We start from the raw sequence: 15174 nt of genomic DNA on the forward strand, positions 1-15174 counted from the left end.
TCTTTTACTTTAGAATTGTTATAGTTCATTCAAGACATTGTTTATGTACATCGACGTCGACGTTATGTAGACTTCATACACTTTGATTAATTAAATTATGTTTTAAATTTAGTTGATGAATTGTTTGAATGTTGTTTAAATGATTGGTTAACCAAATTTCTAGAGTCCTATGTTAAATGTAGTCTTCTAGATCTATAGAGGAATGTTTTTCAATTCCTCTGTTCTTCTCTTCTGTTAGTCAAAACATCTCCCTAGGATGTTTGTTTCGTTAGTGAGCCTCCGTGGTGAAAAACTCCAATCTTTCAGAGAAACGTGAGGTCAAAGCGACACTCTACCGGATGCCCAGATCGAGGGATACAATGTGTTCCTCTATTCTTCAATGATGGATTCTAGTGAGCTCCCGACGAGAAGCAAGACGAATAAGCTTTTATTGATTTTGAGGCAGCTTCCGAGTAGACGAGGACATTCAAAGATTTCCTATGCTTCCATGGCATCGAGAATCGGCTAACAACGATAGACGTAGGAAGTCAACGAGGCCCTGCAACTGCCTTTTCCGTTTTGGAATTTCCAAATTTCTGAACTTTTGAAGAATGTTTAAAGAGGCCCATACGCTCTCCATTCTTTTAATTATGCCTAAGAACTTTAATTCAAAATTAATTTAATGTTTCTAAATTAAATAGGCCCCAAAATTTTCTTAATTTTGAACTTGAATTTTCAAATTCGAATTAGTTTTTAGAGGATTCAAATTATTTTGACCCCTAGACTATTGTCAACGTACAATTCGGCCCTCCAACTTTATTTTCATCCAATTTTGGATATAAAGTTTCAAATTCTAACTTTTGAGATATTAGAGTTTGTTTGGTTTCCTTTTATATAAAACAACCTTTTTATTTCATTTGGAGTCTCCATATGATTTTATAAAAAAATCAAAAATTTAGTGATAGTAAAACATATTATTATCAATAAAAATAATATTTTTCAATTAATTTTTTGGGCCTGTTTGAAAAACGGCTTATTTTGGAACGCTCATGTTGGGAGCTCCATAGCCTGAAAAATTATGAAGTTTTTGCAGTAGGTTCATAAAAATATATTTTGACCTCATAAATTTTTATAATTTTTGGAATACTTTCAAAAAAATGCTCGTTTTATCATAGTCATACCAGGTGTCTCGTAACCCCGAAAAGTTTCGTAATCAAGTGCGAAGTGTTTCAAAAAAATATGTTCAACATGCACAAAATTTCTCAAGATTTTTCAACTCTTTTGGAAAAATTCTCAATTTTTATTGTTACATACTTCAGGGCTCCAATTACCTCTCTTCGTTTTTTAATCCACATTCCTGTATACTGATAACGTCTTTCATGTGAAATGATTCATAGTCCATCAACAATCAAATCTTTAAGAAAATTAACAAATACGATAGTTCACATTGGTTCACAGGTATGCCCAATGAATGAATTCGAGGATCCATTTCATATTCTTTAAGTCTAGGAAAATCTAATGAGATTCTATAATCACCTTTGGACTAAGAATATGATATATTGTTAAAATAGACTTAAGACACGATAAATAGACATTCAAGAATTCTAATGTCATAATGCCAACCTTCATTAGAATCTAATTAGAGCTAGGATTACTTCTTTTGAATTAGAGAGACGAGGTTAGGACATTCACAAGAAAAAAATTATGAACTCATAATGTAAATGTGTAATGTACCTTCATAAATATTGGCCAACTACATTGGAGTAGATACTATTCCAAGAGATAGATGCATAAAACATAGCTAACATGACCCTTTTTTCATTCGTAACCAAACATCAGACCCTTAATCCGTAAATACTCTATTTTCTTTCTTTATTTATTTTTGAAGTAAACTAATGTGGCGACTCTTAAAGTCAACCAAATTATTACGTTTTGAACATGTACTAATATAGAACTTGTACGAGATATGATATAGAACTTCACTTTGGTTCCTCATCTCAAATAGTTAGGATAACATCCTACGTGGATAGTTCTTTAATCTACGTTGTGTGAGATTCGAGAGGATGGTAAGACACGAATTTCTATAGAATAGATTTCATATAACAAAACTCTTTCTAAAAAGTGCATGAGTCATGTTTATCATTTAAGTCCTTCGATACGTCCTCTCCATGTGTGGAGCATTCGAAAGGATATGTAAGACATGAGACCAACTAACATCTGATCGCACAAAACGCTCTTAAAAATAGAGTATTTGAATGGATAAATCTATCTTAGGATTAGATACTTCATGCCCTAAAAGGAAAGAGGTTAGGTGGACTCTTAAAAATGGGTAGACGCTTAAGATGAAAAGGTAGAGAAAGTTACGCGTACAAGAAAACATCTCTTGGGACGTACGTGGAGACGAATTAAACGCGTACAGAAAATTGAAAAATCTATTAGGAATTAACTAAATTTTTATCTCAAAACATGTAGTTGGCCAAACTATCATAACAAAGAAGGACGTTACAACTACTTTCAAAAGAATCTTTTCTTGAGGTCACTAAGCTCGTGAACACAATGTGAATCTTGCAATTGCATGTAGATTAAAACCCGACAAGGCTCATCGCTTTTTAATTGATGAGGTGTGCAAATAAAAGTGTTTTGGTAAACATTGTTTGCACATGAATAAGCTCAACTGCCTTTTAAATATTGTTGTGTGTAGTCAAAATGTATTTAGAGAGATACAAACTACACCAGAAAGTTTACGAGCCCCATACTGTATCTTCCTAAAAATAACTACATCTCATAATGGGTGACGTTGTCGTTCACCCAAGATCTCATCTCATTTCTTCTTGATTACAATAACTCATTTATCGTAAGCCAACTAATGAGTTTTTTCTATCTACGTATTTGCATGCTAGAAGAAATATAAATTTTTAGGATTAAAATCAAGGTTTTTTTCAAAGAAAATAAAAAGATAATTAGAACTTTTTCTTTTCATGGAAAATGATGATGGTATCTAAAGAGCGTTTGGCAATGTACTTTGATGTATTTCATGCATATGCCAAGAAATTCGCATCTTTTGGTGTGAATGAAATTCTGATGCTTGCTCATATCAAGATCAATGAAGATTTGATGGTTCACATGCAAGAGAGATGGGATATTGAGATGTGCGTCAATGTTTTCGGTGATAAGCGCATCTTCTCTACGATAGAGGGCTTCCAAGCCATCATCTAATCTTAATTCAAGGAGATCATGTTGTTGGAACCGTACTAATTGAGGGATCCACGAGAGGTACTACAAGACTCCTTCGGGTATAGTAGATACTATGCAATCCAGATCACTACGTATGGGTGTCTCGACATGTAAAAGTTGGACCACGCCATTTTGTTTTCCTAAGGACGGACCAAGGGCTCCAAATATCGTAGGCGTGTAATGGTAGTTCTACTCACCCACTCTTTTTTGTGTCCCGTAGATGGGGGATGACCCTCCATTTGCCTTGTGGAAGTTGTTAATACTATGGAAACTCGTTCACAAGGGCGACTAGTTTGGTGTTAATTGAGACACTTTTTGGTCTCTGAGAATTTTCTTTGGGTTCAACACCTTATTCACGTAGAGGATCACTTTTGGTCCTCTACCTCTAGCTGATGGACAAATTGCACTTTTTGCCATGTCCTTCGATCAACGGGAGGAAGGAATTATAGGGTTCCCACTGAAAATGGGAAACCCTCTAAGTATAACTACTCTGAAAACAAGGAGGATGCATACATCCCGCTCTCCATGCATGTCAATGGTCCTCTTCTCTCATAAAGGAACGCTTGTAGAAATTTCGTTATAGCGTTCCCTTCTGGCGCCGCTATTGCTACTAATGATGGGGTTCTAGCTCATGTCACTGAATTCCAATTCTTTATTGCCAATTTAAAGGCAACTAAGGTCGAAATGTTGTTCCAAATAGCCGACTTGGCCAGAGGAAAACTTCTAAAGACCTCACATGACTTGGAGAAGGGGTTCATAGAAGCATGCAAAGAATCAATCCATTGTGACTTATTGTTAGTTGATCTTGAAATATTTATTGGGAATGAGGATCCCACTCTAATTTTTTATAAGTATCTCGATGTTGTGGGACCAATACAATTAGATACTCCCACAATGCTTCATTTTTTTCTTCATGTTATCTAATGGGAAATTCCTCTCATTGTTACCTAAGATATTAAATTTCTAGGTTTTCCACGGTTAAGGAACTCAGTAACTCCTTTTTAGAGAGGTCGAAATGTACATTACTTTGGAGGTCACTGACCGTGACCTAAAGTTTATCAAACAAGGAGAGAAGGATTGATTCAACTCTTTCCTTGATAAGTGGAAGGCTATGGTGTCAGACATCCTTGATAAGTGGAAGGTTATGGTGCCGAACATCATGGAATTTATTTGGGTTAATATCATCAATCGATACGGGGTCTCCCATTCGATGATATCCATTAATGGTCATCATTACAAGGGTAATGTTCTTGGACTCTTTAAAGAGTTTAAAATTGAATATCACAAATCTTTATCGTATCGACCTTAGACTAATGGGGCAGTTGAGGCTGTGAATAACAATGTAATTTGAATCTATGCTGAAAAGCACCCTTACACTTTGATCAACGATATAAAAGTAGTATAACTCGTCGATCTTGAAATACCTAAGCTTTAGGGTGCTCTTTGGAGAGACATGTTATCGAAGAGGATTGGCTCAAGTCAGTTATGTCTCATAGAGGATAAGAGACTGGATACTCTATGTAGAACTCAAGCTTATCAACGTCTCATGTCGAAGGCTTTCAATAAGAAGGTCAAGCCTTGTCACTTTTTGGTAGGAGATTTAGTTCTCCGTAAGACCCGAGTACTTCAGGATCCAAGAGAGAAATTCCAATCATAGTGGGAAGGACCATATGCCATCAAGAAAGTTTTCTTAAGGGGAGTTGCACGTCTCACTTCAATGAATGGCGACGATCTCTCTACCTTGTACAATCTTGATACGCTCAATAAGTACTATGTCTAAAAGTGGGGTAGCAAAATTCATGAGAGTCAGACCTCTTCTTCGAGCTATGGTTGTTCTTCGTTCATCAACCTAGCTATGCTCTGGGACAGTAATTCATATTCATATCATTTCCTTAGAGAGTGATACTTTATGTATGATTCTTAATTATGGAGAAACTTTCGTTTCGCAAGTCGCGTCTTCATGCGCACTCTCTCTTGCAATTGATTCTCGAGAATCTTCCTTATTGAAAGTCGCATCATCATGCGCACTCATCCAGATGTCTTGACATTGATTGTCAAGAATCTCCCTCGTTGCAAGACGCATCGTTATGCAAATATCCTTCAAAAGTTCTTGAATTCTCGATTGTCAAGAATCTTCATCGTTAGAAAGACACATTGTCATACGCATCTCTTGAAATGTCTTCAAATCGATTATGAAGAATCTTCCTCTCTACAAGATGCATCATCATGTGCACACTTTTAGAAGTCTTGACATCGATTGTCAAGAATATTTCGTTTTTGAATGCCGCATCGTCATGGACATTCCCTTAATATTTCTTGAATTTGATTGCCAAGAATCTTCTATTCTCTAAAAGTTGCATTTTGATGAGCACTCCCACAAATCTCTTAAATTCAATCTTTAAGAACATTTTGCCTTGTAGGTTAAACTCAAATGTTAATTCTTAATTTAATTAGAAATTTGTAGACTTAGAGTATCATGATTTCTAGAAATCGATTGTCAAGAATCTTCTCCCGACATGGTGGACTAAAGGAGAATTTCTTGATTTAATTAGGAATTTCTTGAAGTTTAAAATTCCTAAAGATTTCTTGAATTTTCGTTGTCAAGAATCTTTTCTTTTTCAGAAAGTCGCATCTTCATGCACACCATTCCTCAAAATTTATTGAATTCCCATTTTCAAGAATTTTCTTCTTTTCAAAAGTCGCATATTCATGCGCACCATTCCTCAAGATTTCTTGAATTCCCCTTGTCAAGAATCTTCTTCTTTAAGAAAGTCGCATCTTCATGCGCACCATTCCTTAAGATTTCTTGAATTCCACTTGTCAAGAATTTAATTCATCTAGATAGTTTCATCTTCATGCGCATCATGTTGATACGATCTTCAAAGTTTGTAACATGATATTCCAGAGTTTTTGAATTCTGATAGGATCGGCGTAATCAATAGAGACGGGGTCTGGCTATAGATGACGACTAAGAAAAATGGTTTGATAGAAATCCTGTTAAGGATTTAAATCACTTTCTATTCTTCACAAACCCTTGCAAACTCTTGAACGATTCAAGTGCGGAAACTTTTGCTCAGGTTTGAAGCTAAGAACAAAGAATGAGAAGATGACAGAATGTAAATGACACAACAGTTTGTTTATGGATGTTCAGAGCAAACTCTCCTACATCACCCCTTCTTCCAACCAACAGAAGGATTCACTATAAGTTTCTTATAATCAAATACAGTTGCACGATTAGCTCACTGTTGAACAGAATAGACTCTGTTCAACTTACAATAAGATGAAGTATATCAATCAGCTAAAACAATGCTTTGATTCTAACTCTCTCTTGATAAACACATAGTAAAGCAAGAAAGCATCTCTTTCGTATATCAGTTTGCATATTTGTGTATGATTTTCTGAGTATCGATAGATCGATTAATCTGTAATTCCAACAGTTCTTCCGTTGTCCTTGAAGATCTTGAAATAGGGACCATGTACCAACAGTCGAATCTTCCATAATGACACATGGCGAACTTCCATTAGAACGCCTCCATAGTACATAGCAGACTCAGAGCACCAGTTCGTGGCCGTACTAATCTGGTAGTGCGCCAAATATTCTTCTAGGATATTCCTACAAAAACAAGTAGTGGGAAGAATATTTCCTTACGTGGCATTAATCAATTGGTTGCAACTGGTTGTCGTACTGATCTTCACTGGAAAGTGGAGCAGGAGTAGCATACAACTAGTTGATCATGAGTAGACGAGTGCTAGATTCAAGCAACTGCTTAAGCATGTCATTAGAAGTATTTCACTTAGACGACCTCGTCTAATGAAAATAGACGCCCACGTCTAATATCAGGATCCATTAGACCACTTGGTCTAATGGGATTAGACGTCACGTCTAATTAAGGTTCCCCTTCAGACTAATATGAAGGAGTTAGATTGCACGTCTAACTCTCATATGTTAGACTGCACGTCTAACTACGCATCCCTTCAGACTAATCTAAAGGAGTTAGACTGCACGTCTAACTCTCATACGCTAGATTGCACGTCTAACTACGCATCCTTTCAGACTAATCTGAAGGAGTTAGACTACACGTCCAACTCTCATACGTTAGACTGCACGTCTAACTACGCATCCCTTCAGACTAATCTGAAGGAGTTAGATTGCATATCTAACTCTCACACGTTAGAATGCACGTCTAACTACGCATCCGTTAGACTGCACGTTAAACTACGTATCCGTTAGACTGCACGTCTAACTACGTCTGTTAGACTACACATGTAACTACGTATCTGTTAGACTACACGTCTAATTACATATCTGTTAGACTGCACTTTTAACTATGTATCTGTTAGACTGTAAGTCTAACTACGTATTTGTTAGAATACACGTCTAACTACGTATCTTTTAGATTGCACGTCTAACTACGTATCTGTTAGACTGCACGTCTAACTACGTATCTATTAGAATGCACGTCTAACTACGTATCTGTTAGACGTCACGTCTAATTACGTATTTGTTAGACTGCACGTCTAACTACGTATCTGTTAGACTGCACGTCTAACTACGTATCTGTTAGACTACACGTCTAACTACGCCTGTTAGACTACACGTCTAACTGCGTATTCGTTAGACTGTACGTGTAACTATGCCTGTTAGACTGTACGTCTAACTCTATGCATCTAATGGCCAATCAGTCTAATGAACCTCATTTAGACTTAGTCTAATATAACCTATTTTCGATAAACCTGCACCAAAAATGATTAGACGGCTTAAATTAAGTTTTATACACACTCATCATCAAAATTCCAATAGTCAAAATACTTTGACACTTAGTCAAAATAATTTGACCCAATAAATTCCCCCTTTTTGATGATGATGTTAAAACTTTGCATAGATATTAAAGAGATTATATGAGTAATGCAATCAATACCATAATCAAATAACAGCAAAATCAGGAATGTTTTTCAAAAAAATACAGAAACATCTTTCAAAACAGCAAAACGAAATAAGTTCAGGATAACACAAGACAACCCAAAAAAAATTCCTATCCTCCTTTTTCTCTTCCCCCTTTTTAACATCATCTAGGAAGGGAATCAACAGCTGATTCTAGGGCTAAGGTTAGAGCCGAGTTAAGCTCGTCCCTGTTTCTCTTCTTCGATCTGAGCCTGTTCACCCTAAGAACATAATCGAGAATCTTCTCGCTGTTCAAGATTTTGGATGAGGAATGGAACCCGTGACCAGATTCATCAAGAATACGGCAAAGGAAAGCGCAAAGAGGACCATCATAGCCGAAGATCTTCTTTTGGGCGGAGATCATTCTGACTAGGTTGTTGAAGAGGAATTTTGACCAATTGATGGCTACACCCCTTGTGATGGCCACCAATATTTCAAAGACCTTCGTACAATAGATGTAGAATGAGTCTTTTGCGAGGAGGGATTTCGAGAAGATGTCGTTGAGTAGAGCATACTCAACTTTCAAGAAGTTACTCTTCCCATGATATTCAACAGGAAGGGTTTCTCCTTCGATGATCTGAAAAAGACATTCATCATTTCAGAAAGAATCTCATTAGAGGAAGAAGGACACTCATGGATTCCTTCGGTTGAGAGTCTGAAGAACAAACCAAATGTTTCTTCATCGAAGCAGATCATTCTGCCAAGAATATTTGCACAGATGTATTTGTTGTTGTAGAAGCTAGCGGTTTCGAAAAACTCACGAACAACTTGTTCGTGATAAATGTAGTGAGAGGGCGAAGGAATCCATTCAACCTAGAGGCTTTCAATGATTCAAACATTTGAACCATTCTAGGATTCGTCAAAGTAGAGATCGGTTTGAAATCTACTTGTAGGGATTTTGCAGGGAAGAAAGTCATTTTGGCAAGATGAACAAACGAGCACAAGAATTTGACGATTCGAATTCTAGAGAGAGAGACGAAGATTTAAGAGTACTCATCCATTTGAGTAACGCCATTCATTAAATATTGGAAAGCTAACGAATAGCAATAAATGTTTAATAATCATTTTAACCGTCAAAAATCTCAGAAACCTATTCCCAAGGGACACACCTATCAATTAATCTTAATCATGAAACTGCACAATTAATAATAAACATATAGAAGAAAATAATCAGAAATTTCAGTCACTTTTGACAAATTGATAGACACATGTCTTCAATTTATTAAGAGTGACTGGTTTATTTTCGGCGTGAAAAGGTACATAGACAGATACATATGCAGATGATAGCTGTCTAGATAGCCAGAAGATGAAAAGTCTAAGTAGAGACGTTTATTCTACTTTTCACATTCTTCACTTCTAATTGGGAAATACATCTATTAGACGTTGCCGTCTAATCCAGTTTGTCTTATAAACGTTTAACGTCTATTAGACGTAGACGTCTAATTACGCATAAACACCACGTACTGCACATGTGTTTGGTTAGACGTGAACTTCCACTACTCTTGTCATAAAAATGTCTAACGTCTATTAGACGTATACGTCTAACCGCGCAGGTTAACTAACCAAGACATGAGTTCCCGAAAGAAGATAAAGCTGCTTGAGTAGACGTACGTCTAATTTGTTATGCTTCTTAAACTTTTAGTCCATTGGACGTATTAAGACCTCTGTCTTCTTGTCTGTCCAGTTATGTTTGAATAACATGTTCCCCTCAATTTATGCACATAACAACATCAATCAAGATCAACAAGTCCTAAAATGTTTCTAAAATGAGTAAACTTAGCTTCGGGTAGAGTCTTCGTGAATATGTCTGTAGTTTGTTGATCTGTTGGGATGTATTCAAGACAAATCTGCTTCTAATTGACATGCTCTCAGATTAAGTGATGCCTGATTTCAATGTGCTTTGTCTGAGAATGCAGAACTGGATTATAGGTGATTGTGATAGCACTTGTGTGGTCGCAGAAATGTGGAGATTCTTCAGCCTCAATCCCATAGTCCCTATGCTGTTGTTGAACCCATAAGACCTGAGAGCAACAACTTCCAGCAGCAAGGTACTCTACTTCAGCTGTAGACGTGGCAACTAACGTCTGCTTCTTGCTAAACCATGAGATAAGACGATCTCCAAGGAACTGGCAAGTTCCACTCGTGCTCTTTCTATCAATTTTGCATCCTGCATAATCTGTATCTGAGAAACTAGTTAAATTTAAACTGGAATCCTTTGAAAACCACAGTCCCACATTTTGAGTTCCCTTTAGATACTTTAGAATACGTTTAACAGCAGTAAAGTGAGAGAGTTTATGATTAACCTGAAATCTTCCACAAACACCAACAACAAATTGGATATCTGGTCTACTAGCAGTAACTAGAGCAATGACCCAATTAGACCTCTATAGGTTGTGACATCTATACTTTGACCACCATCATCTTTGTCCAATTTACTAGAGGAGCTCATTGGAGTGGCTGCAGCAGAGCAGTTCTCCATCCCAAACTTCTTTAGTAACTCTTTGGTATACTTAGCTTGATTGATGAAGGTTCCTTTCTCTAGCTGACGAACTTGAAGACCGAGGAAGAAAGTTAATTCTCCCATCATGGTCATTTCAAATCTGTCCTGCATCAGCTTAGCAAATTTCTCACACATCTTGGGGTTAGTTGATCCAAATATAATATCATCAACATATATTTGAACAAGCAGGATGTGAGTCTTTAGTGAATCTAAATAATGTTTTATCCACAGTTCCAATAACAAAGTCATGATCAAACAAAAATTCAGTCAAAGTGTCATACCAAGCTCTAGGAGCTTATTTCAGACCATACAAAGCTTTGTCAAGTTTATAAACATGATTTGGTAAAGTATGATCTACAAAACTAGGGGGTTGCTCAACATAGATATCTTCATTTAATTTACCGTTTCAAAATGCACTTTTCACATCCATTTGAAAGACTTTAAAATTAATAAATGATGCATATGCTAGGAAGATTCCAAATGCCTCAAGTCTTGCTACAGGTGCAAAAGACTTATCAAAGTCGATACTTTCCTCCTGTCTGTATCCTTGAGAAACTAAACGGGCTTTGTTTCTAATAACTAAGCCATCTTCACTAAGCTTGTTTCTAAAGAACCATCTTGTTCTTATGACTGATTGATCAGTAAGTCTAGGAGTTAGATGCCACACTTTATTTCTCACAAATTGGTTTAACGCCTCATGCATGGCATTGATCCAATCTGGATCAACCACTACTTCACCAATTTTCTTCGGTTCAATCTGAGAAATAAAGGAAGAATTGACCTTTTCATCCATCAATTGACGTCTTGTTCTTCGAGGAGAGAAAAGATTTCCGATGATCAATTATGGTGGATGATTCTTATTCCATCTGAAGTTGGATCCACAAGGATTGGTCATCTGAACAGGTGATTCTGCGACGTCCGAACTCTCAACAGTTTGTTGAACAAGAGTTTGTACGTCTAGTTGAATTTCAACTGGATCAGCCACAGGGTTAGTCAATGAAATCCGTTTATCTAGAGCTTCTTCCTCACTTACAGACTCAAGACTCATCGCTTCTAGTCTGTTAGCCAGGTCAATGGGATCAATGGATTTACTCTTAATAGGCTCATCAAAGACTACATGAAAGGATTCTTCAATAGTTTGTATTTTGTTGTTATATACTCTATAAGCCTTACTTACTGAGGATTATCCTAACATGAATCCAGCATCAGCTTTAGCATCAAAAGCGGTCAAATAAACCTTTCCATTGTTATGAATAAAACATTTACACCCGAATACTTTGAAGTATGAAACTGTGGGAATTATCCCGTAATATAGTTCATAGGGATTTTTATCAAAATGTTTGTTAATTATTGACCGATTTTGTGTATAGAAAGTTGTGTTTATGGCTTCTGCCCAGAACCTCTGAGGTACGTTTGATTCAGCTAGCATGGATCTCGCTGCTTCTTTTAGAGTCCTCACTCTCCTCTCAGTAATGCCATTCTGCTGTGGAGTTCTGACACTAGACAACTCGTGCCTAATCCCGGACTCCTCGAGATAAGATGAAAGGTATCTGTTTGTGAACTCAGTTCCCTGGTCACTTCTAATGCAAACAATATACAAAGATTTCTGATTCTGAATTATTTTAAATATTCTAATCAAGTTTCTAGCAGTTTTATCCTTTGATGGTAAACATGGTACCTATGTAAATCGTGAAAACTCATCAATGACAATTATGGCAAATCTCATTCCTCCTAAGCTCTTTACAGGAATTGGACCAAACAGATCCATGTGTAACAATTTTAAGCAACGAATGAATTGAGAGTTCCCTTTACTTTTGAACGATGATATGCCCTGTTTGCCTAACTGGAAAGCAGAACACGCCTTGTCCTTAGAGAACTGAAGTTTAGGTAAACTAATAACTAAGTTGATTGAACAAATGTTGTTCATGGTTTTAAAATTCAGATGGTTTAACCTTTTATTCCATAACCATTTCTGGTCATTCTTGGAAATCATGCACATAGGATCAAATGATTCTTTTTGCCAATTCATTTTATATGAGTTTCCTACTGTACTACCGGTTAATAAATTATTATCATGTTGATCCTTAACTAGGCATGCATGAGTTTGAAAATCAACGGATAGACCATTATCACATAACTGACTAATACTAATCAGGTTATAGCACAGATTGTCAATGAGTAACACATCATTAATGGTTAGATTACCATGGATAATCTTACCCTTACCCATGGTCTTACTCTTCTTGTTGTCACCAAAAGTGATCTTAGGTCCAGAACAATCTGCTATATCAGTGAGAAGTCGTCTATTTCCTATCATATGCCTGGAACAGCCGCTATCCAAATACCACACAGATTCCTCGAGACCACCATTCACTTGTACCTACACAAAACAATATTTACAATCTTTTGGTACCCAAATTCAATTGGGTCCTCGGTCAATCAGTCCCTTAGGAATCCATATTTGAGTTTTTCTGATGGATTTCTCATTTTGTGTTGTGATTAATGCGTATGATTTTGACATAGCAGACGCATTCCTGCTAGTCACTGATCCTTTAGTTTTTGAAGATGATTTTCTTTTAGAAATTCTTGACTTCTTTCCGTGTTTTAGACTACCAGACTTACCAGCTACTTCTAACTTATTTTTCAGCCAGCTAGTAGTCAGCGGAACATAAGTTATTTTATTCTTCGAAGTTAATTCATCATGAACTAGATCAGATTCACTGTCAGTTAAACTCCCTTTGACAAAGTTTATAGGTTTAAACTTGTCATTTGCTGAGTTTGACTCTTTGCATGACTGATTTGGGTCATTTCCATCAAATCCTAAACCGGATCTAGATCCAGCAGGTTTCAATAGACTAATCTGATGTTTGACAACTTCTCCAGACATTGTCCAAGCACTTACAACATACTTTAACCATTTGTTTTCCGAGGAAAGAGTTTGAATCTGTTCTTTGAGCATCTCATTCTCGGATGAGATCTCTACTACTTTCTTTTCAAAAACATTTGTTTCAGAAGTTTTATGTGAAAAAGAAATATTGGCCTTATATTTTACTTTCATTTCATAAAATGAGTCTGATAATTTCTTGTACTCAATGGACATTTCATTGAGTGCAGTAGTTAACTCTTCATTGGTAAATCTGGTGTAAAAATATCATTTACCTTGGATTGATCGTCTTCCATCAAGCATGTTACAGTTTCAGTCTCTTTTTCAGCAGGAGAATCCTCCGAATCGCTGTCGGCCCATTTGGATTTGTTTTCAACACACATGAAAACTTTCTGGTCCTTCTGATTCTTCTTGGCTTGAACATTTTGACCATAGATCTGAGTCAACTTCTCTCATATTTCTTTAGCAGAAGGACATGACTTGATCTCGTAGAATATGTTCATGTTGATCGATTGATACAGAATATTTTTGGCCACATTGTCTAGATTGTTGGTCATCTTATCTTCAGTAGTCCACTCACATCTTGGCTTAGAAATTTTTATGGGGCCATCGGTAATGACGCTCCACATATCACAATCAAGAGCAATAAAGTGAGCTTGCATTCTCATAATCCAATATTCGCAGTTGTCCCTTGATAGAATGGGGATCTCGTTGATGATAGACATGATTCAGGTTTTTGATGCTTGAGAATAGAAGAAGAGCTCTGATACCAATTGATAGGATCGGCGTAATCAATAGAGACGGTGGTCTGTCTATTGATGACGGCTTAAGAAAAACGGTTTGATAAAAATCATGTTAAGAATTTAAATCACTTTCTATTCTTCACAAACCCTTGCAAACTCTTGAACGATTTAAGTGCGGAAACGTTTGCTCAGTTTTGAAGCTAAGAACCAAGAATGTGAAGATGACAGAATGTAAATGATTCAGTAGTTTGTTTATGGATATTCGGAGCAAACTCTCAAACGTCACCCCTTCTTCCAATCACCGGAAAGATTCACTATAAGTTTCTTAGAATCAAATACAATCACACGATTAGCTCACTGTTGAACAGAACACACTCTATTCAACTTATAATATGATGAAGTATATCACTCAACTAAAGTAATGCTTTAATTCTAACTCTCTATTGATAAACACACAGTAAAGCAAGAAAGCAACTCTTTCGTATATTAGTTTGTATATTCGTGTATGATTTTCTGAGTATTGATAGATCGATTAATCTGTAATTTCAGCAGTTATTGCGTTGTCCTTGAAGATCTTTAAATAGGGAGTAGGTACCAACGATCGAATCTTCCAAAATGACACGTGGAGAGCTTCCATTGGAACACCTCCATAGTACATATCCAACTATGAGCACCAGGTTCGTGGCCGTACCAATCTGGTAGTGCGCCAAATATTCTTCTAGGATATTCCTACAAAAACAAGTAGTGGGAAGAATATTTTCTTACGTGACATTAATCTATTGGTTGCAACTGCACTCATATTGATCTTCACTGGAAAGTGGAGCAGGAGTAACATACAGCTAGTTGATCGTGGGTAGAGGGGTGCTAGCTTCAAGCAACTGTTTAAGCATGG

This window comes from Impatiens glandulifera, chromosome 7 (genome assembly GCF_907164915.1).
Source record: "Impatiens glandulifera chromosome 7, dImpGla2.1, whole genome shotgun sequence".
Lineage (NCBI taxonomy): Eukaryota > Viridiplantae > Streptophyta > Magnoliopsida > Ericales > Balsaminaceae > Impatiens > Impatiens glandulifera.